The 21,677-nt window shown below is 41.4% G+C and overlaps 1 protein-coding gene across 3 annotated transcripts in view; it reads left to right on the top strand.

Annotated features, from left to right (window-relative positions):
* The window catches only part of AFAP1L2 (actin filament associated protein 1 like 2), a 2,783,820-nt gene that overhangs the window by 754,830 nt on the left and 2,007,313 nt on the right, over window positions 1–21,677 (top strand). The window lies entirely within an intron of this gene.

Raw genomic sequence — 21,677 nt, 5'->3', positions numbered from 1 at the left:
GAGCAAATTCCAAATCGGAAAACTCCCTCCTCTGCCTCAACAAGAAAATTAGATCACTAGTGAAAACTTCCAAAACCAATTATGAGTTGAAACTAGCCTCCAAAACAAAGGGAAACCACAAGTCCTACTTCAGTTATGTTAGGAACCTCCATGGCAAAGCCCAAGTTTGTTCCAGACTAGTACTTAATGATACCACTTACACTGATCCTGTTGACTTAGCCAACCTGCTGGCTGATAGGTTCAGCACAAACTTCACCCTGTTATCACCCCCCAAAGGCCCAGTTGACATCCCCAATACTTGTCCCACACCTTGCATCTCTGTGAATCAAATGTTAAAGGCCCTATCCAAGGCAAAGAACACAGATTCCATGGACCTGATAGTATCCCAGGCTGTATTCTGCACCATCTCCAGCAAAACTGGCTTTGCCATTGAGCACCGTATTCAACTACAGCCTAACTACAGGCATCATTCCAGCAGACTGGAGAACTGCCATTGTCATCCCTTTGCACAAAGGTGGTGCCACTACTGGCCCAGGAAACTATCACTCCAACAACTTGACAAGTCTGATCTGTAAAGTCATGGAGTGTATTATTATGGATCTCATAAACAAGGATATAAGCAATCTCCAAGCACTCGACCACACCCAATTCGGATTCGTCAGGGGCAGATCTTTCCTGTTGAACCTAGATGACTTCTTTGAGACTGTCACCAAGGCTTTGGATGAGGGAAAATCAGTACATACAACTTACCTTGACCTGGCCAAGACATTTGACACAATCCCCCACTCGGGCATCATCGAAAAGCTAACACAACTTGGTGTTAATCTCTATCTAATCAGCTGGGTGGCCAGCTGGCTCACAGATAAGACCCACAAGGTCAAAATAGGTGCTGCCATCTCCAATAGCAGACCTGTCACTAGTGGTGTTCCCCGCGGATCTGTCCTGGGACCTGTACTGTTTACCATATGCTTCTCAGAGGTCCAGGCAAGGACAAAGGGTCCGTGGCTGACTAAGTTTGCAGATGACTGTAAGATGGATGCTGTCATTGACTCCCCAATTGATGTTAACATACTGCAAGAAGGTCTCAGAGCTACAAATAACTGGTGCCAAAGTCATGGACTTAAGTTAAACGCATAAAAATGTATTATCATACCATTCGGCAAAAACATAGCCCCTACTGATTACCACATCAATGGCAACCCCCTAAACACACAACCTGTTGTGAGACACCTGGGTACTCAAGTTGACAACAATCTCACATTTGACCATCATGTGGTGGCAGAGGTCAGAAAAGCCTTTTACTTGGTTCATCTCATAAGTAAAGGGATTGCATCCAGAAAAAAAGGAAGTCATTACCTCTCTGTACTCCTCCCTCATTAGGCCAGTAATTGAGTATAATGCCCCATTTGGTATGTACCTCTCCAACACCTGCACCAACTGAAAAGGCCACAGAAATACCTCACAAAGAGAATCCATAGCCTCCAACACCTGTCCTGTGTGGACAGGCTTAAATCACTATCACTCTGCTTGGTATCATACAGGTTGCTCAGAGGTGATCTGTGTCTCACCTACAAGGCAGTGTCGGACCCTGCCCTACTGGAGATGCTCCATATCCGTAAGTTTAAGTCCTCACACATAACCCACTCAATAGGCCTAAATCTAATATGCGACATCAACAAAACCTGCTGGAGAGATTGGTTTGTCTCCCAGAGGCTGCCCCATCTCTGGAACAGACTTCCCATATATGTCAAACAGAGTACCTCACTGACTCTCTTCAAACTCAGCCTTGATGAGTGGATGGGAAACCACAAGTTTGTCCCAGGGGTTCCACCCTTTTCCCCTCATTGACAGGGGTTACAGGTGCTGACTGAGGTTTCTTTTTTTTTGGGATAAAGTCTTGGCTAGGCTTATAAGGGCCCCAGGGCATTAGCCTAGTAATCTCCTATGATTCTAATATTTGATCCCGGTGTCTCAGCCTGTATTGCAGTATTATACCTCCGAGAAAGACTCTAAATTTCAGAGTGAATTATCCAGAGTTCCAGTTCCAGATGATGTTCCAGTAAATATCCCTGTTCCTGAGAAAAATCCCAAAACTCCAAAATCTGTTTGTTCACCAATGACTGTCCATTTTGCTAAACACAGTTTTGATTGGTATATCACTATATCAGGTCACATTTCCAGACCATGTTTCAGATACAGTGCAACTTGGACATGAACGTTGTGTTTATTTATCAGTGTCTGTATAATTGCATGTCCTTTTTAGGTGTCATTTTATTGTGGGTAATTCATTAAAGAGGGAGGGTGTAGATCAGTATGTATGTATACCTTTAAGAAGCTTTCTAGGGGCTTGCACAAGTGTGTAAATACTGAGCACGTGAGAACCTGACTGGCATTTTGTAGAAAGCTGTTGAGATGTAAGCATGCGTGTATGTAATGGCCTGTTAGTTAATCAGTTCATTAATATTTTATGTTGCTGCTATCCATCCTGGTGTGTTTCTATGTAATAAAGCATATAAACAAACTACCCCACCTGTTCTTCTTTAATTATAAACTAAGACAAGCAACACTACCCATCCAGTTCCTGCAAACTATGCCTGTGTGTGCTGCACTGTCCTGAATGTTCTAGGGGTACTGCACTGTCCTGAAATGTCCTAACTGTACTGCACTGTCCTGAAATGTCCTAAGTGTACTAGACTGTCCTGAAATGTCCTAAGTGTACCGCACCATCCTGAATGTCCTAAGTATACTGCACTGTCCTGAAATGTCCTAAGTGTACTAGACTGTCCTGAAATGTCCTAAGTGTACCGCACCATCCTGAATGTCCTACGTGTACTGCACTGTCCTGAAATGTCCTAAGTGTACTGCACTGTCCTGAAATGTCCTAAGTGTACTGCACCTTCCTGAATGTCCTAAGTGTACTGCACTGTCCTGAAATGTTCTAAGTGTACTGCACCATCCTGAAATGTCCTAACTGTACTAAACTGTCCTGAAATGTCCTATGTGTACTGCACCTTGCTGAAATGTCCTAAGTGTACTGCACTGTCCTGGAATGTCCTAAGTGTACCGCACCATCCTGAAATGTCCTAAGTGTACTGCACTGTCCTGAAATGTCCTAAGTGTACTGCACCATCCTGAAATGTCCTAAGTGTACTGCACTGTCCTGAAATGCCCTAAGTGTACTGCACCATCCTGGAATGTCCTAAGTGTACTGCACCATCCTGAATGTCCTAAGTGTACTAGACTGTCCTGAAATGTCCTAAGTGTACTGCACCATCCTGGAATGTCCTAAGTGTACTGCACCATCCTGAAATGTCCTAAGTGTACTGAACCTTGCTGGAATGTCCTAAGTGTACTGAACCTTGCTGAAATGTCCTAAGTGTACTGAACCTTGCTGAAATGTTCTATGTGTACTGCACCATCCTGGAATGTCCTAAGTGTACTGCACCATCCTGAAATGTCCTAAGTGTACTGAACCTTGCTGAAATGTCCTAAGTGTACTGCACCATCCTGGAATGTCCTAAGTGTACTGCACCATCCTGAAATGTCCTAAGTGTACTGAACTTGGCTGGAATGTCCTAAGTGTACTGAACCTTGCTGAAATGTCCTAAGTGTACTGAACCTTGCTGAAATGTTCTATGTGTACTGCACCATCCTGGAATGTCCTAAGTGTACTGCACCATCCTGAATGTCCTAAGTGTACTGCACCTTCCTGAAATGTCCTAAGTGTACTGCACTGTCCTGAAATGTCCTAAGTGCACTGCACCATCCTGAATGTCCTAATTGTACTGCACCATCCTGAAATGTCCTAAGTGTACTGCACTGTCTTGAAATGTCCTAAGTGTACTGCACCATCCTGAATGTCCTAAGTGTACCGCACCATCCTGAATGTCCTAATTGTACTGCACCATCCTGAAATGTCCTAAGTGTACTGCACTGTCTTGAAATGTCCTAAGTGTACTGCACCATCCTGAATGTCCTAAGTGTACCGCACCATCCTGAAATGTCCTAAGTGTACTGCACCATCCTGAAATGTCCTAAGTGTACTGCACTGTCCTGAATGTCCTAAGTGTACTGAACCTTGCTGAAATGCCCTAAGTGTACTGCACCATCCTGAATGTCCTAATTGCACTGCACTGTCCTGAAATGTCCTAAGTGTACTGCACCATCCTGAATGCCCTAAGTGTACTGCACCATCCTGAATGTCCTAAGTGCACTGCACTGTCCTGAATGTCCTAAGTGCACTGAACCTTGCTGGAATGTCCTAAGTGTACTGAACCTTGCTGAAATGCCCTAAGTGTACTGCACCATCCTGAATGTCCTAAGTGCACTGCACTGTCCTGATATGTCCTAAGTGTACTGCACCTTCCTGAATGTCCTAAGTGTACCGCACCTTCCTGAAATGTCCTAAGTGTACCACACCATCCTGAATGTCCTAGGTGTACCGCACGATCCTGAATGCCCCAAGTGTACTGCACCATCCTGAAATGTCCCAAGTGTACTGAACCTTGTTGAAATGTCCTAAGTGTACTGCACCTTCCTGAATGTCCTAAGTGTACTGAACCTTCCTGGAATGTCCTAAGTGTACTGCACTGTCCTGAATGTCCTAAGTGTACTGAACCTTTCAGATTGTTACCATAACTATCTGGAAGTTAACCTTCTTTTATCATATCTCACTGTATTATCGTAGGGTCATAGGATCATAGGAAGTTACTAGACTATTGGCTTTGAGGCCCTTATAAGCCTAGCCAAGAGTTTATCCCATGTTTAGACAAATCATCACCTGATGCCGCTGTCCAGCAGGGACATAGGTGGAATCCCAGGGATGTATTTTCTGTTTCCCATCCAGTTATCCAGGATGCACTTAAAAAGGGGTAAAGAGGTACTCTGCTTGACATGGAGATGGAGACTATTCCACAAAAGGGGGTGTCTATTCTACAAAAGTGGCTCCTCTCATACTGAGTAGGATTACCATCACAACAACACATCATTAGTAGAGTAAAACTAATCTGTCTCATGATGGTCTAATCCCAGCTCATGTTCCCTATTAGTGGGTGAGCAATCCAATGCTTGGTGAATTCTGCTTCACAATGATAGGAAGAGCTGACATCAAAGGATCAAAAAGCAATGTGGCTATGAATGCTTGTCCGCCACAAGCCAGTTATCCCTGGTAATTTTTCTGACATCTCCTGCTTAAAACCCAAAAAGTCAGAAAGATCATGAGGCCCTGTTTTCACGGTCTGTATTCGTACTGAAAATCATGTTCAAGCGAGCTTTTGCCCTTCTTCTCCATGGGAGGTTTCTGTCCACCCAGAGCTTGCCTTAGGTCACCTGCATTACTTTTTGACATGGGTACCATCCCAGTCAAACTCCCCACCTGACACTGTCCCTGGAGCAGGTCGCACCCAGGCACCCGGGCGCTTGGAGCCAGAACCGAGAGCCCCAGTGTGGCTTGCCTCCCCGACCTCACCGGGTAAGTGAAAAAATGATATTGATGTCACAGACCAGGTTGAGGCCGCAAGTGTGGGTTACTCAAGTGGAGCTTGACTTGTGGTATGTAGCAGTCCCATCAAGTCAGGGTCCGTGATCACTCTGTATGCCAGACAGAGGTCACCTCTGAGGAGTCTATATGAAACGGAGTAGAGGGATAGGGTAGGGTAGATGTTTGAGGCCCTGGATTCTCCTGGTGAGGAAATTCTGTGGTCTCTCCAGCTGCTGCATATGCTTTGAGAGGTATATATCAATATTATATATATTATATATATATTTATTTTATTTTACATTTGTTTACCAGGAAAGTCTGACTGTATGACAAGTCCATTTTCAGCAGAGGCCCAGGGAGAACAGCTCCAAGACATACAGAGTATACAATAAAGTAGTTTGAGAAAATAGAAAATCAAAAGAATATAAGAGTAGATTATGAACCTAAGTACAATTTGAGATCTCAAAAATATGTGCTGATGGTAGACATGCTGATTCCAGTTTACATGTTACCAAAAATGTAAAAACCAAGTTAAATAAAAGTACAAAGCGTAGTTCATAAAATATGGTGGATTAGCCTTGCTGATTCCCATTTCCAGATAAGCAGCTCTGCATACAATATTTACATAGGAGTTGTAGAGGGTTTGACCAGCAGACGTCAGTTGGGTATAGCATTTGGGTAGTATTAGTAAGTATGGCATCAGAAGATGAGTATTAACTTGCATAAGTTGTTTAGGTATGGATAGTGACTAGTTGAAGTGATTTAGGGTTAGATCAGTGATGTTAATAAGTGAGTTAGTTAGACAGGATCTGAACATGAGTAAGTCCATGTAGCTGATAGGTGGACTTTTAGTAGGTTTTTTAAATTGAATTGTACTGGTGCTGGATCTAATGTTTAATGGTAGGGCATTCCAGAGTTTGGCAATGTAATGGCATTGCAGAGTTTGGCAATGTAAAGGCATTCCAGAGTTTGGCAATGTAATGGCATTCCAGAGTTTGGCAATGTAAAGGCATTCCAGAGTTTGGCAATGTAATGGCATTGCAGAATTTGGCAATGTAAAGACATTCCAGAGTTTGGCAATGTAATGGCATTCCAGAGTTTGGTAATGTAAAGGCATTCCAGAGTTTGGCAATGTAATGGCATTCCAGAGTTTGGTAATGTAAAGGCATTCCAGAGTTTGGCAATGTAATGGCATTCCAGAGTTTGGTAATGTAAAGGCATTCCAGAGTTTGGCAATGTAATGGCATTCCAGAGTTTGGCAATGTAAGGGCATTCCAGAATTTGGCAATGTAAAGGCATTCCAGAGTTTGGCAATGCTATAGGAGTAAAGGGATTCTCCTGCGGAATTTTTTATTTTGCTTATGTTTATTAATGCCTTGTTGCTAGAGTGGTGTGACCAGTTATTTTAGTAATGACTAAGCCTTATTTAGAGCTGGAGTTTTCTCAGGTTGATTGATTACTTGATTGGCCATACTGAGTTGATTGTATGTTAGTAGTTTGGGAAATTCAAGGCATGACAGTTTTCTAAGGCAATGGGAATTATGGGGTTTATAGTCAACACCTGAACCAAACTTTGAGATTTTCATATAACAATTTTCTAGCTTATTTATGTCAGATTTTCTTAGGTTGGTGAAGATAGGGGATGCATATAATAGAATTGAAATGAGCTGGGTTCTGGCAATTATGGCTATAGTATCATTAGTAAGGTAATGTTAGCTTCTGTAGAGGCAACCTAGTTTTTGTGTACTTTTTATTGTTTGGGCTATGTGAATATCAATGATCATGTTCTTATCTATTGTAATTCCAAGGAGCTTGGTACTGGTAACTGGACTTATGATGGTTTGTTAGTAGAGGTGATTTTGGATGGAGGGGGTTCTTGGCTCTTGAGGGATGAAACAGGATGAGTTTTTGTTTTCTTTGGGTTGAGTATTAGTTGTGCATTAGATAGCCAAGATTCTATAGTGGTAAAAGACTGTTGCATTATTTGTTTGAGTTTGTGGAGAGCAGAAGCTGCTCATTTTAGGTTTGAATCATCTGCTTACTGTATTAGTGTGACATCTTGAATAGCTGTATGGAGGTATTGATGAATAGGGTAAAGAGAAGTGGGCCAAGGATAGATCCTTGAGGAACTCTCAAAGTGACAGGCAACAGTGGGGAGAGGTTTTGCTGCCACTTTACCACCTATTGACAGTCAGACAGATAGCCTTGAAACCAGTCTAGTACTGCCTTGGCCAGGTTTTAGATCAGGTAGGGCATTTAAGAGTTTGGCATGGGATATTGTGTCGAATGTATTCAAGCAAACTAGGAAAACAGAGAAGACTAGATTACCTTCATGTTGGAGCTGGTTAACAGAGTTGTTGAAGCTTAGCAGGGCTGTAGTAGTACAGTGAATAGGGTGGAATCCATGCTGTGAGGCACTTATATGGTTGTTAAGAAATATTGTTGAAAATGTGTATGAATGCACTTTTCCAGAATTTTAGAAAGGGGAGATAGCATGGCTCTAGGGCAAAAGTTGGATAATTCAGTTGAGTTGCCACCTTTGTGAAGGGAAATTATATGCGCAATTTTCCAGAGTTTTGGTGTTTTCTGTTCTGAGATGGAGTGGTTTATTAATAAGGAGACCAGGTATGAGATGGCTTTGGCTGCTATTTTAAGATATTCTGCTTGTAGTTGTTACTTTTCTGTCCATGTTTATACCTTTCTGCTTATGCTCTTAACTAGCTGGCTATGTCTCACTATTTTATATGTTCCTAGTTGTATCACTACTGTTGTCTCACTATTTTATATGTTCATAGCTGTATCACTACTGTTGTCTCACTATTTTATATGTTCGTAGTTGTATCACTACTGTTGTCTCACTATTTTATATGTTCATATATGTATCACTACTGTTGTCACACTATTTCATATGTTTGTAGTTGTATCACTACTGTTGTCTCACTATTTTATATGTTCATAGTTGTATCACTGCTGTTGTCTCACTATTTTATATGTTCATAGTTGTATCACTAATGTCTCACTATTTTATATGTTCGTAGTTGTATCATACTGGTGCACTTTTTATATATTCCTAGCTGTATCACTATTGTTGTCACACTATTTTATATGTTCGTAGTTATATCACTACTGTTGTCGCACTGATTTATATGTTTGTAGCTGTATCACTACTGTCAGTGTTTAGTTTCCTTGCTGTAAAAGTTTTCATTTGCACTTAGTGTATATTTGCGAATACTGTGCCCGAAAAGGGTCTTGAAACCAGTATACTTGCCCAGTTAATAAATGTATAAATTGATAAATAAACAAACAATGGCCTGGATTTAGTTTGTTTCTGAGGACGGAGTTAATAAATGTATAAATGAATAAATAAATAAACAAACAATGGCCTGGATTTAGTTTGTTTCTGAGGACGGAGTTAATAAATGTATAAATGAATAAATAAACAAACAATGGCCTGGATTTAGTTTATTTCTGAGTACGGAGTTAATAAATGTTTAAATGAATAAATAAACAAACAATGGCCTGGATTTCGTTTGTTTCTGAGGACGGTTTGTGCATCTAATAAGCACTACATGTTGACACAGGAAGGCACTGAAAATCCAAATTAAAACATTTAGCACTTCTGAGTAGGTAACTGTACTTTAAGGTATATAAATTAACCAAGCATAAAATATGTCGCTGGACCTAACCACACAATAGACCTGTGAAAGTAGCACAGTTGTACAGTGAAACATACATAAAAAAGCCCAGGACACAAGCCACAGAGTGAGTGCATGTTGCATTGTATAGCCTCTGAGAACACAAATTATGAACTAAAATGTCTATACCTTGATGTAAAAGAGTGCATGTCATAGCAAGGCTACATCTGTTGCCACATCCATCATTATCATGGCACCATGTGGCTGTGTCTGCTCTGATATTCCGAATTTTTATGATGAATTCATAAAAGGCTATGGAAAGGGATGTGCAGTAAAGGAAACACGGAGAAAGCAAGCTGGTGGTGGTGTGGCCACACAAAAACAACATATTGTAGTGTGCAACAGACGGGAGGAGGTCAGCATTTTAAAGGAATAAACACTACGGGCTTTTTTTGAAAAAGGAAGATGGAAATAATGAAAAGTATAGTGGGGTAGTATGAAGGGACATGATATTACGTAGTGACAGACAAAGGTAGAGGAGCACAGACAAAAGTGGAGAAAATGTGCGACAGACAAAGGCAGAAGAGCACAGACTAAGTGGAGAAAATGTATGACAGACAAAGGCAGAAGAGCACAGACAAATGTTGAGAAAATGTATGACAGACAAAGGCAGAAGAGCACAGACAATAAGTGGAGAAAATGTATGACAGACAAAGGCAGAGGAGCACAGACAATAAGTGGAGAAAATGTATGACAGACAAAGGCAGAAGAGCACAGACAATAAGTGGAGAAAATGTATGACAGACAAAGGCAGAAGAGCACAGACAAATGTTGAGAAAATGTATGACAGACAAAGGCAGAAGAGCACAGACAATAAGTGGAGAAAATGTATGACAGACAAAGGCAGAAGAGCACAGACAATAAGTGGAGAAAATGTATGACAGACAAAGGCAGAGGAGCACAGACATTAAGTGGAGAAAATGTATGACAGACAAAGGCAGAAGAGCACAGACAATAAGTGGAGAAAATGTATGACAGACAAAGGCAGAGGAGCACAGACAATAAGTGGAGAAAATGTATGACAGACATTAAGTGGAGAAAATGTAAACACTAAGATGGAAAAACTGGTCAGGACTGAAGCAGACAGAGCACACAGATGGCAATGGGGAGGACTGGGCAATACACAAGCCATTAGATGGGACACAAAAGGCAGAGAGCAAACTTGTCTGGAAAATAGAGCAGGGAATGAGCAGCTGACATGTTGTCTTCCATTTTTTTCAGATGAATTGTACAGAGCTCCATGCCCACATGATGGAGCAGGGTGGTTGGTGGTATGGGTCACATTCTCCTCTAGTGTCCTGATAATAGGGGCTGTCTAGTTGAGGAGATCTGCAGTTTGATACAGAAGACCTTCTTCCATGCCATATGCTTGCCCACCACTGTCTCCAACATTGTCTCTGTTACCTGCTGCAGTGAAGGCTTAGCCACCTGAGGTAATATAGATAGGCTGTCTGCCAGTGAGGAGCCAGAGTCCTCCTTCTAGCCTTATTACCCTCATGCCCCTTCCAGTGATACATGTCTAGCATTATTACCCTCATTGCCCTTCCAGTGATACATGTCTAGCTTTATTACCCTCATGCCCCTTCCAGTGATACATGTCTAACTTTATTACCCTCATGCAGCTGCCAGTGATACATGTCTAGCTTTATTACCCTCATTGCCCTTCTAGTGATACACGTCTGACTTTATTACCCTCATGCACCTCAGCCAGAACCTCAGCAGGGACTGGATCCATTGGTGGCAGCAGCAGACTAACATGTTATATGAGCCTGCGCTGCGGAGACAAAATAGGCTGACAGCTGTAAGTGAATGTAGGCCTGCGCTGAGGAGACAAAACAGGCTGACAGCTGTAAGTGAATGTAGGCCTGCGCTGAGGAGACAAAATAGGCTGACAGCTGAAAATGAATGTAGGCCTGCGCTGAGGAGACAAAATAGGCTGACAGCTGTAAGTGAATGTAGGCCTGCGCTGAGGAGACAAAACAGGCTGACAGCTGTAAGTGAATGTAGGCCTGCGCTGAGGAGACAAAATTGGCTGACAGCTTAAAATGAATGTAGGCCTGCGGTCAGGAGACAAAATTGGCTGCCTGTACATGAATGCAGCCTGATACTGGAGCGAATATATTTCACAGTCACATCAGTACATGTGATGGGACCTGACTGTGGCTGGCTGTAAGTGAATGTAGCCTGACACTGGAGCGAATATATTTCACAGTCACATCAGTACATGTGATGGGACCTGACTGTAGCTGCCTGTAAATGAATATAGTCTGACACTAGAGCGAATATATTTCACAGTCACATCAGTACATGTGATGGTATCTAACTGTGTCTGCCTGTAAGTGAATGTAGCCTGACACTGGAGCGAATATATTTCACAGTCACATCAGTACATGTAATGGTATCTAACTGTGGCTGCTTGTAAGTGAATATCGCCCGACACTGGAGCGAATATATTTCAAAGTCACATCAGTACATGTGATGGAACCTGACTGTGGCTGGCTGTAAGTGAATGTAGCTTGACACTGGAGCAAATACATTTCACAGTCACATCAGTACATGTGATGGTATCTAACTGTGGCTGCCTGTAAGTGAATGTAGCCTGACACTGGAGCGAATATATTTCACAGTCACATCAGTACATGTGATGATACCTGACTGTGGCTGGCTGTAAGTGAATGTAGCCTGACACTGGAGCAAATATATTTCACAGTCACATCAGTACATGTGATGGTACCTGACTGTGGCTGGCTGTAAGTGAATGTAGCCTGACACTGGAGCGAATATATTTCACAGTCATATCAGTACATGTGATGGTACCTGACTGTGGCTGGCTGTAAGTGAATGTAGCCTGACACTGGAGTGAATATATTTCACAGTCACATCAGTACATGTGATGGTATCTAAATATGGCTGCCTGTACATGATTGTAGCCTGATACTGGAGTGAATATATTTCACAGTCACATCAGTACATGTGATGGGACCTGACTGTGGCTGGCTGTAAGTGAATGTAGCCTGACACTGGAGCGAATATATTTCACAGTCACATCAGTACATGTGATGGTATCTAACTGTGGCTGCCTGTACATGAATGTAGCCTGATACTGGAGTCAATATATTTCACAGTCACGTCAGTACATGTGATGGGACCTGATTGTAGCTGCCTGTAAGTGAATGTAGCCTGATACTGGAGCGAATATATTTCACAGTCACGTCAGTACATGTGATGGTATCTAACTGTGGCTGCCTGTAAGTGAATGTAGCCTGACACTGGAGCAAATACATTTCACAGTCACGTCAGTACATGTTTTAGGACCTAACTTTGGCTGCCTGTAAGTGAATGTAGCCTGACACTGGAGCGAATATATTTCACAGTCACATCAGTACATGTGATGGGACCTGACTGTGGCTGGCTGTAAGTGAATGTAGCCTGATACTGGAGTGAATATATTTCACAGTCACATCAGTACATGTGATGGTATCTAACTGTGGTTGCCTGTACATGAATGTAGCCTGATACTGGAGTGAATATATTTCACAGTCACGTCAGTACATGTGATGGGACCTGACTGTAGCTGCCTGTAAGTGAATGTAGCCTGACACTGGAGCGAATATATTTCACAGTCACGTCAGTACATGTGATGGTATCTAACTGTGGCTGCCTGTAAGTGAATGTAGCCTGACACTGGAGCGAATACATTTCACAGTCACGTCAGTACATGTTTTAGGACCTAACTTTGGCTGCCTGTAAGTGAATGTAGCCTGACACTGGAGTGAATATATTTCTCAGTCACATCAGTACATTTGATGGTATCTTACTGTGGCTGCGTGTAAGTGAATGTAGCATGACACTGGAGCCAATATATTTCACAGTCACGTCAGTACATGTGATGGTATCTAACTGTGGCTGCGTGTAAGTGAATGTAGCCTGACACTGGAGTGAATATATTTCTCAGTCACATCAGTACATTTGATGGTATCTTACTGTGGCTGCGTGTAAGTGAATGTAGCATGACACTGGAGCCAATATATTTCACAGTCACGTCAGTACATGTGATGGTATCTAACTGTGGCTGCGTGTAAGTGAATGTAGCCTGCCACTGATGCCAATATATTTCACAGTCTCGTCAGTACATGTTTTAGGACCTGACTTTGGCTGCAAGCCTCTCCTTCCTCCTGTGGAAGGTCACATGATTAATATCATACACTGCTTATACTGAAAAATAATGGTCATATCAGAGAGCTGTGATGAGTGTAATCTGACATGTTAGAATGGTAAATACTATCCCTTAAGAATTTCCCATTAGGTGCATGACAGGAATCTAGCACGTATGTGTCCTCTGCACATACAGTAAGATACATGAAGTGAATAATTCACCAATACACCAGAGGACACACCTAACTGTGTGCAGTCATTGGGCACCACAGAAATCACCACAAAATGTAACAGTCACATCAGATACAGTGCTGCCACCTGTACTCCCATATGATGTGGAAGACCCAGACAGAAGCACAGAAGAAGACATACGTTTTAGAATAAACATGACAGTTACCTGTAAGTAGCAACTACAACAGGATACAAGAGAAAACATAAGTACATTATATATATATATATATATATATATATATATATATATATATATATCTATATATCTATAATTATTTATTTATTTATTTACATTTGTTGACCGGGAGTGTCCGACTGGACGTAGGTCCATTTTCAGTGGAGGCCCAGGGAAAAAAGCTCCACAGTTAAAATAAACAGACAGTAGTTACATTGGGTTACATAGCGATTAACAATTTAACATAGCAATTGCTTACAACATATTTACAGATGAAGAACATAGTACATCAGTAGACAACTAGAATCTTTATCTGTGAAGTACATAACAGACGTTAACAAATGTTACAATAAGAAGTTTCTGCTGTATAATAAGTACTAGGCTTATGAGCGTCTGAGCTTGCTATAACCAAGGTAGTTAGTGGAGTGGAAAGAAAGGTAGTGGTTGGATGGGGTGGGTGATATTAGATCATACTGATATATATATATATATATATATATATATATATATATATATATATATATATATATATATATATAGATATATCTATATATATATATATAGATATATCTATATATATAGATATATCTATATATATATATATATATATATATATATGTATGTGGTTTTCTATTGTAAGGTTGAAGTGGGTTTGGTGAAATCCACTTCAGTTGAAGTCCTGAAGCTGAATGGTGACAATGTCGAACCCAACATTGTTGAAGTACGAATCTCACCCCCATCTTGACGCATGTTAAAGCCCGTTCCGAGGTCGACGTTGAGTCATATTTTGACAATGTCACAATTCGACATTGTCATTTTTGCAGACGTGGGTGGATGATCCCATCATTCCGGTTCAACGTTACGATAGTAAACGTATATATATATATATATATATATATATATATATATATATATATATAAACATTCATGCCTAGCCTGCTGTTGCCATGCAGAGACATCATCAGGTTTCTTAATCAGAATCACACCTGCACTGTTCCCTCATCCTGAAAAAATACCCATGACTGAGCACAACTCCTCATCCAGGTCATACAGGGCATCCATGTTTTTATATACACCATAGGTGCCCAGAAGGGACTCTCTGAAAGAGATATAGAGGAGATAATACATAATATTGCTCTCCATTATATTCTTTGCAGGAGCTGTCCAGAAGGCATTACCATAACCTAGCATTTCCCAAATCCCCACTGAAAATGGTGTCATTTTCCCATGGAACAAACATTAGTCGGTAGAATTGTGCTTACGGTGTGTTTTCTGCAGCATAGCTACCCATGAACTGGCACAATGTATGTGTCTGTGCAGGACTGCAGCACAGATGTCTGGGCATGAGCTATACCAGGTGTACCTAGGAAGTAGGCTTTACCTTATGTCACAGGTGCAATATAGTGATTCACAGGCACTCATACTTCCTGACCTGATTTGCCTACATACCAAGCAAATAGGAATAAACTTCCATATACTCAGATGCCACCCATTTTCTAGTCTAAGTAACACAAATTTAGGATGCTGCCTTATATATTTGGGCAGCAACCATGTCATGTTTTCACAGCTGTTTGCCTAGCTGGAGGATGAAGTATACAGTAGAAGTTGGCCAATTAAAGCCCAACTGAAAATGATATCCTGCCAGAAGCATTAAGGACACATGGATGCCACCTGCTCTGGGAGAGAGTGGTGCTGGACAGCCTTTACCTGACTGATCAGGTGTGATGGACAGTGGTCCCTAACACAAATTCCAAAGGTGAACAGACCCACACTTTACATTAATGTTGTAAGTATGCTACCAACATTGTAAGCCATGATAATGCAGCAGCACATTCCACAGCAGCTGAATAGTTGTCCACAGGTCACAAGCTGTAAAACCACAGGAGTTTAGGAGTTTACGAAGGTGGACATTGCTACTAGATTTATACCTATAAGACTGGACCATGACATCAGGATATATATTTCAAGGGATGATGCACCAGGTTAGTACCTCTTACACCTGAGATCTGTGCAGCAGCACTGCACATAGACGTTGTAGGCTGCCAACAACTGTAAGCTTTGTACTAAGTGAATGACCACTTACAGCCATTTACGTTGCTGTTATTCCCCTTGTGCTTCAGCTAAGGAGTCTTCCAGGGAGGAAAAACAATAAACTGCCTGTGTGCTATACAGACACATTGGTTATGAGCCCACACACATCATATACTACTAGGTAGTGCACAGAACCATAGTCCTTCCTGTTTAAAATCTATGTGAAAGCGGGACAGCTGTGGCCTCTTTTGCTACATGCATACAGTATGTGGCACCCAGTATCCAAGGGAAAGCATCTGATGTTATAATAGAAGGTATGAATGGTGGTTATCTGTCTCCTGTGGTGTGTTAGGAAACCATATATGATCTTCCACATGTACAAGCATTATACCAGAAGGTTGCTGAGTATTCTGTTGGCATAAGGCTGTGAAATACCCAGCCTGTCCTCATTTAGTTTCTGAAATGTATTTCTAGCTAGTGTGGAAAGAGCTATACATTCCTTTGTCTTTAGAGGTGTGGGGTGGCCATTCCTTTGTTTAGGTACAGTGTAGGGGAGGTGACACATACCAACCAAACCCTGTACATGGGGGTGACACGTACCAACCAAGCCCTGTATGGGGGGGTGACACATAGCAACCAAACCCTGTACAGGGGGTGACACACATACCAATCAAGCCCAATATGAGGAGGGGATGACACATATTAACTAAGCCCTGTATGTGGGGGGTTACACATACCAACCAAGCACTGTATGGGGGGTGGTGACACATAACCAAGCCCTGTACAGGGGGGGTGACACATACCAACCAAGCTCTATATGGGGGGGGTGATACATATCAGCAGAGCCCTGTACAGGGGGTGACACATATCAACCAAGCCCTATATGGGGGTGGTGACACATACCAAGCAAACCCTGTACAGTGGGGGTGACACATACCAACCAAGCCCTGTACAAGGGGGTGACACATGCCAACCAAGCCCTGCATGAGGGTATTGGTGACACATACCAACCAAGCCTTGTACAGGGGAGACACATACCAACAAAGCCCTATATGGAAGGTGATACATAGCAACAAAGCCCTGTGCGGGGGAGGGTGACACATGCCAACCAAGTCCTGTATGAGGGGTGGTGACACATGCCAACCTAGCCCAGTACAGGGGGGGCACACCAACCAAGCCCTGTACGGGGGGTGATACATATCAACAAAGCCTTGTACGGGGGGGTGACACATTCCAACCAAGATCTGTATGAGGGATTTGACACATGCCAACCAAGCCTTGTACAGGTGGGGGCCATACCAACCAAGCCCTATACAACAGGGTGACACGTACCAACCAAGCCATGTATGAGGGGTGGTAACACATACCAACCAAGCCCTGTACAGGGTGGGGGGGCATTACACATACCAACCGGCATTAGACATACAAACAAAGCCCTGCACATTGGTTCAATAGACTCTAAAGTGATAAATAATCTTTGGGTTAGTGGAATTGTCAGACGTCAACCACTGAAGGTGCTGTTTATGCAGGCAATGCATGGTATCACACACACACAGGTGCCACTGGGGACCACAGTACAGTAATGCTGTGACCACGCACATGTGCCACTGAGGAGCACAGTACAGTAATGTTGTGACCACGCACAGGTGCCACTGAGGACCACAGTACACAGCTGCATGAGTAATGCTATGACCGTGAGCATTCTTGCTACATTCAACAACTATGTTTTTCACATGCTTTGCCATATCTGTGCAATTTCTTCTGTAGATGATGCTGAGTCATGACTATGTTGTTCATCTTTTAATATTATTAGGACCTAGTTTCCCTACCCTGGTCCCTGATTCATCTGCATGTATCATGCAGTAATTTGCATAGATCTTCTATTATATATTTGGGCTCACTGCATTGGACTGTGACATCAAACCATGATTTGCTACTAGCCTGTGCCAGTCTGCAAGTTGCAGACTCCAGCGTAGTTTCTCACTGCAGGCTACGCAACTTGTCAGTGAGTCATGGCAATCAAAACATACATATCTCACTCTTTAAGGTGCTGTGATCTCACAGTACGTGTCATACAATCAAAACATCTCTCACTCTTTAAGGTGCTGTGATCTCACAGTACGTGTCATACAATCAAAACATATCTCACTCTTTAAGGTGCTGTGATCTCACAGTACGTGGCATACAATCAAAACATCTCTCACTCTTTAAGGTGCTGTGATCTCACAGTAAGTGGCATACAATCAAAACATCTCTCACTCTTTAAGGTGCTGTGATCTCACAGTACGTGTCATACAATCAAAACATCTCTCACTCTTTAAGGTGCTGTGATCTCACAGTACGTGGCATACAATCAAAACATCTCTCACTCTTTAAGGTGCTGTGATCTCACAGTACGTGGCATACAATCAAAACATCTCTCACTCTTTAAGGTGCTGTGATCTCACAGTACGTGGCATACAATCAAAACATCTCTCACTCTTTAAGGTGCTGTGATCTCACAGTACGTGGCATACAATCAAAACATCTCTCACTCTTTAAGGTGCTGTGATCTCACAGTACGTGTCATACAATCAAAACATCTCTCACTCTTTAAGGTGCTGTGATCTCACAGTACGTGTCATACAATCAAAACATTTCTCACTCTTTAAGGTGCTGTGATCTCACAGTACGTGTCATACAATCAAAACATCTCTCACTCTTTAAGGTGCTGTGATCTCACAGTACGTGTCATACAATCAAAACATCTCTCACTCTTTAAGGTGCTGTGATCTCACAGTACGTGGCATACAATCAAAACATCTCTCACTCTTTAAGGTGCTGTGATCTCACAGTACGTGGCATACAATCAAAACATCTCTCACTCTTTAAGGTGCTGTGATCTCACAGTACGTGGCATACAATCAAAACATCTCTCACTCTTTAAGGTGCTGTGATCTCACAGTACGTGGCATACAATCAAAACATCTCTCACTCTTTAAGGTGCTGTGATCTCACAGTACGTGGCATACAATCAAAACATATCTCACTCTTTAAGGTGCTGTGATCTCACAGTACGTGGCATACAATCAAAACATCTCTCACTCTTTAAGGTGCTGTGATCTCACAGTACGTGGCATACAATCAAAACATCTCTCACTCTTTAAGGTGCTGTGATCTCACAGTACGTGGCATACAATCAAAACATCTCTCACTCTTTAAGGTGCTGTGATCTCACAGTACGTGGCATACAATCAAAACATCTCTCACTCTTTAAGGTGCTGTGATCTCACAGTACGTGGCATACAATCAAAACATCTCTCACTCTTTAAGGTGCTGTGATCTCACAGTACGTGGCATACAATCAAAACATCTCTCACTCTTTAAGGTGCTATGATCTCACAGTACGTGTCATACAATCAAAACATCTCTCACTCTTTAAGGGGCTATGATCTCACAGTACGTGTCATACAATCAAAACATCTCTCACTCTTTAAGGTGCTGTGATCTCACAGTACGTGTCATACAATCAAAACATATCTCACTCTTTAAGGTGCTGTGATCTCACAGTACGTGTCATACAATCAAAACATCTCTCACTCTTTAAGGTGCTGTGATCTCACAGTACGTGTCATACAATCAAAACATATCTCACTCTTTAAGGTGCTGTGATCTCACAGTACGTGTCATACAATCAAAACATATCTCACTCTTTAAGGTGCTGTGATCTCACAGTATGTGTCATACAATCAAAGCATATCTCACTCTTTAAGGTGCTGTGATCTCACAGTACGTGTCATACAATCAAAACATCTCTCACTCTTTAAGGTGCTGTGATCTCACAGTACGTGTCATACAATCAAAGCATATCTCACTCTTTAAGGTGCTGTGATCTCACAGTACGTGGCATACAATCAAAACATCTCTCACTCTTTAAGGTGCTGTGATCTCACAGTACGTGTCATACAATCAAAACATCTCCCACTCTTTAAGGTGCTGTGATCTCACAGTACGTGTCATACAATCAAAGCATATCTCACTCTTTAAGGTGCTGTGATCTCACAGTACGTGTCATACAATCAAAACATCTCTCACTCTTTAAGGTGCTGTGATCTCACAGTACGTGTCATACAATCAAAACATATCTCACTCTTTAAGGTGCTGTGATCTCACAGTACGTGTCATACAATCAAAGCATATCTCACTCTTTAAGGTGCTATGATCTCACAGTACGTGTCATACAATCAAAACATCTCTCACTCTTTAAGGTGCTGTGATCTCACAGTACGTGTCATACAATCAAAACATCTCTCACTCTTTAAGGTGCTGTGATCTCACAGTACGTGTCATACAATCAAAACATCTCTCACTCTTTAAGGTGCTGTGATCTCACAGTATGTGTCATATAGTTAAATGAAATCCTGTATACATTGCTACAGGATATAGGGGACAAACAAACATGATAAAATACATCTTTGAGCATCCTTGGTAAAAGAAACCAAGCAAATTACTATTGAATACCATAAGGGAGAAATTATAAAATCATCTGGAATCCAGATTGTTTCACATATTGCATTTATTAAATGTTCTATTTCTTTTTCAATTAATGAGCCCCGGTTTTCCTAGGACTTTGAATATTTTATATATTAAGCTTATTGGTAAAACGTAAAAAGGCAGCATTTATTCATATGTGGGCTTACTAACAGATTACATAATTTACTTACTAACAGATTACATAATTTACTTAACAGATTACATAACTTACTTACTAACAGATTACATAATTTACTTACCAACAGATTACATAATTTACTTACTAACAGATTACATAACTTACTTACAGATTACATAACTTACTTACTAACAGATTACATAATTTACTAACAGATTACATAATTTACTTACTAACAGATTACATAATTTACTAACAGATTACATAACTTACTTATTAACATTACATAACTTACTTACTAACAGATTACATAATTTACTTACTTACTAACAGATTACATAATTTAATTACTAACAGATTACATAATTTACCAACAGATTACATAATTTACTTACTAACAGATTACATAATTTACTTACTAACAGATTACATAATTTACTTACTAACAGATTACATAAATGTAATAATATCTGAGAACAGTTTCATTTATCCTGGAGGGTGCTTGAGGAGAAGGCAAGTCTGAATGAGAAGGTCAAATCTAGAATCAGAAAGGCTGCAGACAACTGGTACAGAGTTTTAGAGAAATTGTGTAACATAAGAATGCCAAAGAAACTGAAAGTTAAGGTGTGTAAAACGGTGGTGTGACTGCTACTACTGTATGGCACAAAAACCTGTGCAGTGAAGACAGATTAGTTCAGGAAACTAGAGATGATGGAGATGAAGTTTCTGATACAGGTTGTAGAAAGTATGCCACGAAAAAATGAAGAAATGAGGACAGCAAACCCTGTTCAGTAGACAAAGTAGGTCCGATTGCAGAAAAGGTCAAAGAAAAATGATTAAGGTGGTTTGGGCACATGTGTAGAAAAACAGAAGACAATCCGGTGAAGAAGAGTTAGAAGAGGCAGGAAGAAGGTAGAGGATATGAGCTGGAAGGATTGTGTGAGAGAACATTTGCGACAGTCAGCACAAACGTTAATGAAGGTTGGGAAGTGACACTGAATCAAGACAGATGGCAACAGTTGATACAACACCTTACCCCATGTGGAAAATGGGGGAAAGGGGGTTGAGGTTGATGATGATTAATATTTGGAGTAGCGTCTTCAGATTACCCACTTTAATTCCTTTAAGATTTCCTTACAGCCACAGCTACATTATAGTCAGCACTGAGAGCTTCGCTGTTTATGCTCCCAGATTCCTTTACCTTTTCTCTGTTTTTCAGGTATCACTTTCAATGTTGTGTGGATTATTATAGCAATAACC

The sequence above is a fragment of the Protopterus annectens genome, chromosome 14.part0 (assembly GCF_019279795.1).
Source record: "Protopterus annectens isolate FY-2018-M chromosome 14.part0, PAN1.0, whole genome shotgun sequence".
NCBI lineage: Eukaryota > Metazoa > Chordata > Ceratodontiformes > Protopteridae > Protopterus > Protopterus annectens.
Note: the sequence above shows the minus strand (reverse complement) of the source record. Positions and strands in the feature narration are given on the sequence as shown.